The 7500-nt window shown below is 36.5% G+C and overlaps 1 protein-coding gene and 1 non-coding gene across 2 annotated transcripts in view; both read left to right on the top strand.

Moving 5' to 3' along the window:
- The window catches only part of LOC119599283 (glycosaminoglycan xylosylkinase-like), a 28279-nt gene that overhangs the window by 5909 nt on the left and 14870 nt on the right, over positions 1–7500 (top strand). The window lies entirely within an intron of this gene.
- On the top strand, positions 197–269 carry Trnak-cuu. Its single transcript has one exon. It is a non-coding gene; the product is annotated as a tRNA-Lys (tRNA).

The raw sequence follows: 7500 nt of genomic DNA, 5'->3' as shown, positions 1-7500 counted from the left end.
ACACACACACACACAAACACACACACACGAAAAAAAATCGCCAATACTAAATTCCTTTGAAGTTACTGTAATTATAGTTAAAAACCATTATAGACCAAGGATATAGTAACAAAGCATATAAACCCAATTACCTTATTGAAAGGAACAGACCTATTGCTATAAAAATTATATTAAAGAAGCTTCTCTCTTGCACTAAGCCCGGCTAGCTCAGTCGGTAGAGCACGAGACTCTTAATCTCGGGGTCGTGGGTTCGAGCCCCACGTTGGGCGTAAATTTTAACCAACGACTATAAAGACATCATAAATAAACTTTGAGTGTGAATATCTTTCTAAAAAAAACAAAAAACTATTTATTTAAAACGTGAATCAGCTATGTTGATGGATATGAAGTGATGCGCATAAGGGTAGTGGTGCTATTAGGTTTGTCGTAAATGCTTCAATCACAAGAATTTTTTGGTGTATCACGTTTTTGTGTGTGTGGATGTGGATATGGTGATATGGTTGTGTTTATGCATGCATGTATTTTATCTTATCATAATTGGTATGACCTGTATCATTCATCTTCATTCGTTTTGTATTACATAAGGTGGTTAACTTCTTCAGTACCGCAAAAACGGTTTCACGGAGCCTTTTACGGCTTCTCTCCACGGAACAGAATGGAAACCGGGAACCAACACTTACCCCGATAGTACACGAATTAACTCTTGCTGGAGAATGAGTTCAGAAGCGAGTCATTCATTTCACTGGCTTGCAAATGTAACAGGAGAGAGGTATCAGCTATGCCTGTGGTATGGTAGCATCCTGACCAGTTTTAGGAATGGAAATGATGAAGGATTCTGCCCACGATGTTTACACTGTGCCCTCCCTAAAGGCCCAGTCGAAAATGCTCGGGTAGGGTCCTCTTGGACAAACAAACAAATGTAAGAAGAAATGACGATTCATGCGCACATAAAGATATCTCTTTATATTCGTCTATTTCATTATGAAATTATTATTCATTATTAAAGTATAACGCCATCTCTTCAATAACGTTTAGGAAACTGTAGATCGTCGGCATCAGGAGCTCATGTAGTGACGTCAAAAATAGACACCTTCTAAATTACAGATATGGAGCCAAGAGACCCCCTTGCCACTATAATCTCCTGAATTCCAGGAACCCGTCAGGCTGAGGGAAGTTGCACACGTCTCCCCCAGTCAACTCTAGGAATTTCGTAAAGCAACTCCCATGCAGTCTGTTACCTTTTTTTTCTTTTTTACTTCCACCATAAAAAGAAATGGACCTGCCCTACGGCTCTATCGTACGGCTTTTCCGGAAAGGAGGATTAAGGTGTAAGCAAGTTTGGTCGACGGACATTTTTGCTGAAAGGTCAAGAGAAAGAAAGCCTGACTCCCCATTTTACAAGTTTGGTCGTTAAGTCTGAGAAAGTGGAGAAGGGAAATATCTATCAAGTTTTACTAAGTATTACCACGAGAAATGTAATTGATGACTAGTCCTTATTACAAAAGCTGAATAAAATTTCTATCTTTGAATCAAAATACTGTGATGTCAAACGCGGTTATGTAAAGGTATATAAAAAGGGCCGATAAGAATATCTCGTTTATTTTTTTACTTATATTTACTTTTTTTTTGGGAAATTTGGGTTTTCGTCGAGTGAATGTAAATATCTTAGTATTTTGTGATAATAACAGTAAAAATCAAATAGGAATTATAAATAGAGAAGAATATGAAGCATGTGAAGTTGCCAGAGAAATGAAAATGGTAAGGAAAAGGATTTTCACACTCATCGCGATCAATCTGTTCTGCAGTCCCTTTGGTAACGTGGTAGAGAGAGAGAGAGAGAGATTCAGAAAAGCACGTTGTGCCATCCACCCTTCTTCTCGCTGCAGGCGCTGAGGGCGGCGAGGACGTGCGCGAGGCGGCGGTCCAGGGCGCGGAGGTGGGCGTCGGCGAGCACGGGGGCGAGCGGGTCGAGGCCCAGGAGCTCCCTCAGGGCCCGGGACAGCCCGCCCCCGCTCAGCAGGACCAGCCGCGCGCGCGCGCCGCCCGGATCTGGGGGGTGGGGTGGAGGCGCGTTGGGGTCATGTCGATTTATGCAAATTCCCGCAATATATGCCATCCTTATGTATATATAAATATATAGAAATGTGTACATATGAATATACACAATTTGTATATAACATCAATATTGTCAGTTTATAAAACTTATCTTTTAGTATCTATCTGTATATACATATGTAGGTATAGATAACATACACATATATATCGTGTATGTTTATATATATATATATATATATGTATGTAAATATAAAAATTATTATATATATACATATTATTTTATATATAATATATATAAAATTATATATATACATGCATACACATATACATTTATATATATAATATATATATATTAATATAATATGTATATATATATAATATATAAAAAATATATTATATATATACATATGAATGTGAATACAAACACACAAACATATATATATATATATATATATTAATATATATATATGTGTGTGGTGTGTGTGTGTGGGTGTGTGTGGGGTGTGTGTGTGGGGTGTGTGGTGTGTGGGGTTATATATATATATATATATATATATATATATATATATATATTATTATAATATATGTATCTATATATATATAATATATATATTATTTTATATTATCATATATCTATGTGTTTATACATATATTATAATATATAAAATATATTATATATATATATACATATATTATTATAAAATATATAATATATATATATATAATATAATATATGTATGTGTGTGTGTGTGTGTGTGTGTGTGTGTGTGTGTGTGTGGTGTGTGGTGTTGTGTGTGTGTCACACTCATACACACATATGCAAGTATTCATGTATGTATATATGCACGGGTAGACATATGATTTTTCTTTTTCATAAAAAAAAAATTTTGTGACTTGAATGATATAATATATATATATATATATATATATATATATATATATATATATATATCAACGGCCAGAGGGAGAGAACAGAGTGTGCGCATTAAAATTTATAACTGAAAAATAAATTCCCCTGCAGCATTGTAACAGCGAACCCAAGATATCCATATAATCAACATATGGATTCCCAAAACTAAAATATGAAAAAATAAACAACTATGTGTATGTGTGTGAGTGTGCACACAACACACACACACACACACACACACACCCCACCACAAACCACACACACACACACACACAAACAACACAATACACACACACACACACACAACACAAAAAACACACACACACACACACACACACACCCCACACACACACACCACACACACACACACACACACAACATATATATATATATATATAAAATATATATATATATATATATATATATATATTGTGGTGGGACAAATAAATGATTTTGGGTTTGAAAAATCACGAAATTTTGATAATCAATAAGACTTGACAAGCTTATCAATTTAAAACAGACGCGTTCAGCAACTTTTGCCTTTGGGTCGACCAGTTTTATGGACGCATTGGATCCCTAGTATCCTGTGGGTAATGGTGTCTGTCGGCGTTCTGTATCAGGAAGTCGAGGACGGACATGTCGATTAAATCCAGGATTTTTTTCCCCTTTGATCGCTGTGTAAGACCACTTTGCAGAAATTTTCATCTGTTTCCCATCTGTTGACGCGAATTATATATGTTATAGATATACGTGTCTTTTTACCCAATTTGTTTGTTTATCAACTTGATATTAACTATCCGTACATGCAAATAAGCAATAATCATCCATTTAGCTCGGACTAATATGCAAAATAAAAACTAAGAAACGATTATCAAAACTTTGAGTAATTTCTATCATTCAGTATATAACGACGAAGAAAAGATATTAAAACACGAGATTCGGAGGCATCCCAATGCTCAGAAACCCACCACCAAAAAGAGAAAATAAAATTCACAATAAAGCAGACAACACGAGATCCGGCTCATCCTTATGCTGACTAACCCCAACAAAGTTTCAGAGCCGTCCTTACACTCACCAAAACCCCCTCCTTACTTACTGCAGAAGCTCCGCCTCTTGTAATAATGTTGCCATACATAGCTCTTCTCCGAGACACGCAAATGCTCAGGCAGCCACATGTAACAGCGCCTTCCATAAAAGTCACCCTCTCTGGAACAGCTAATCCTCCCAGACTTGCAACGACGACACCGGGCATGAAGGCAAGTCTTGTTCTCTGCAGAGTCGAATGCATCTTAGCCATCTTATCGCGTGCAAGTGTGAGAATGTTTGTTTACCTTTGCCAGTTCGATTTATGAGAATAACTGGACGGCTTCATGTTTATCTGTTTGTTATCTTTTAATTAGGAAAGTTTGGCTTACATGAAGATAGTTTGTTTTTACATATATCAAAAAAACGAATAAACAAAAAGATTAAAAGTTATTAGCCAGTAGTGGAACAAGCGGTGTAAACGGAAGGGGGCACTGGAGACACGCTGGTAAGAGTAGGGACCCCGGGTTGTCTGTACGAATATATATATCTCTTTTTCCTAGCTTTATCCCATTCTTATATGGGGTCGCCATGTTTGTTTTGGGTTCTGGCAGATATCTTATATGGCCGGATCCCCTTCGTGACGCCAACCCTCTCCTCTAATCGTCCCGGGGACCGGCACCGACATGGGTGGCTTGGTACCCAGTGGCTAGGTAGGCAATCGAGGTGAAGTCCTTGCCAAGGGAACAACGCGCCGGCCGGTGACTCAAACCCTCGACTCAGTCACCGTCGTGACAGTTTTGAGTCCGATGCTTAACCACTCGGCTACCGCAGCTCTATACGAAAAAAAAATATATATATATATATATTTTTTTTTGTTTTTATATTTTTTATATACATATTTTTGTGTACACATATAACTATATATGTAAGTGTATTATATAATATATATAATATATTATATATATATATATATATATAATATATTATATATATGTGTGTGTATAAAAAATATATTTTTTTTTTTTTGGGGGGGTTTTGTGTATACATATATATGCATGCATATATAAACAACATATATGTGCATATATATATATATATATATATTTAATATATATATATATATATATATATATATATGTATGTATGTACATACAATATATATATATAATTTTATATAAAAATATATATATATATATTATATATATTATATACATTCCATTACTGGCTAATAAACTTTTAAATCTTTTTGTTTCTTTTTTATATATGTAAACACAACTTGTGTACATGAACGTGTGTGTATATGTGTGTACACAACATATCCATGTACACACATGTTCGTGTACACACACACACACAACCCCACACCCCACACACACACATACACACACAACACACCACAAAAACACACACCACACACACACACACACACACACACACACACACACACACACAACATATATTATATATATATATATATAATATATTTTATACATATATATGTAGTATATTAATTACATAAACATATATATATATATATATATATAAAATATATATATATATATATATATATATATATATATATATATATATGCATACTATCCCTTGGGCAAGGAACTTCACCTCGACTGCCTACCTAGCCACTGGGTGGCCAAGCCAGCCCAAGTCAGTGCTGGTCCCAACCCCGGGATAAAATAGAGAGAATGTTTACCTAAAAGGTAACACCGGCACTCTCCGTGGAAAGGAACTGGGGACCCTACATGTACTCACTCCAAGGCATCACAACATGAAAAACTACAATTAAGTATCATGATGTGCCACGGCGGCTCAACCATGAACCTACCGTAAGAATAAAAAAAAAAAAAAAAAAAAAAAAAAAAAAAAAAAATATATAATATATATATATAAAATATATATATATAAAATATTGGGGTGTGTGTGTTTTTGTGTGGTGTGTGTGTGGTGTGGTGTGTGTGTGTGTGTGGGCGTGCGTGCGTGCGTGCGTGCGTGTGTGTGTGTATGTATATGTATATATATGTATACACACACACACACACACACATATATATATGTGTGGGTGTGTGTTGTGTGGGTGTGTGTGTGTCTGTGTGTCTGTGTGTTGTGTGTGTGTGTGTGTGTGTGTGTGTGTGTGTGTGTGTGTGTGTGGTGGTGTGTGTGGTGTTGTGTGTGTGTGTGTGTGTGCGTGTGTGTGTGTGTGTGTCAAAAAAAAGTACCACGCCTCTACTATTTTTTTTGCTTTATAATAACCATAGTAATCAAAGTACCTTTATTGTAGAAGCCGAATTTTATACTTGAAATCCTTCTACTTCCTTATCTTATAACTAGAACCTTTTCATAACCTTCATATTTTTCCCGCAGGCACATTCATTACTGTATTAGAAAAACAACTCCGAATTCATGACCTTAGAGTGCTATATTTTATTGTGCATTAAATTTTATTATGAGACGTTATCAGCGTAAAATACTAGACTAGACATCGAGCGTTTCCCTATAACTTTTTGAAAGGGTACTTGGTCTCCTCCAGTGTTTTGTAGACACTACAATCAGCAAACACTAGAACGGAACGTGACTTAACAAAACGAGGAGCTACGAACGTTCATTGGTGAAAAAAACGTTTCCGCAAGTTTTGGCGATGACACGGGAATGACCCCCTCTGTCAGGAGGATCTTGCGACCTAGGGACAGCAGGTAACGTTCAAGACCCAGTAATCTCCAAGGGTAAAAAGCAGCGATTTCCCCGTAGTGTCGATCCGATCCCTGTTCTTGCCGAAGAGGACCTTTGTGGGAGGATAGCTAGAATGAAATAGAAACGAATAAATAAATATCTGTCGGGTAAAGACGCTACTCAAAATTTACTCTGTAATCAGTTCGGATTCTGTTAAAAACAGTTTAACCATTCGTTGAATGGGGGGAAATAGACTTCCCAGAATACGTTTTTCTCTGAATCAATTCTAAATTTTGATTTTTTCCTGTGTAGTTCCCCGCATTCTTCCCTTCGTAAGAACTTCAAAGGATTCAAGATGAAATTTGTTCACACACACACACACGCACGCGCGGTTAATCCAAGAGGAATTATCTCATTCCCAAAAATGACATGAAGAAAATGAAAAACCGAAAAATTTATCAGAAAATACGCCTTAAAACCGTTCCGAATCTCAAGCCTTAGCTACATTTGTCTCACGTAATGGTTTCCGTGCTACATTAGTAACATTAACGACCTTTTTGGTTTTAAACAAAAACTTCTGGTCCCCTTTGAAGCTTCAGCAAAATCTTGACCTGCTTTCCCTGCTTTTACAGATGTCGCGGCTGTGATCGGGGGGTGGTCATGGCAGCCAAGATGTTCCAAGCCAGGAGCCGATTTGGGCACCAGGGACTTGGAACTGCCCACTGTAACCATTAAAAAACTTTAGAATCAGAGCACCATCCTGAATACAAGAACGTTAAAGAAAACAATTTGATCACATGTAATATTCAATCTCATCCGTGAACTGG

The sequence above is a fragment of the Penaeus monodon genome, chromosome 4, assembly GCF_015228065.2.
Source record: "Penaeus monodon isolate SGIC_2016 chromosome 4, NSTDA_Pmon_1, whole genome shotgun sequence".
NCBI classification, from domain to species: Eukaryota; Metazoa; Arthropoda; class Malacostraca; order Decapoda; family Penaeidae; genus Penaeus; species Penaeus monodon.
The sequence above is the reverse complement of the archived record's forward strand: the minus strand, read 5'-3'. Positions and strand labels throughout refer to the sequence as shown.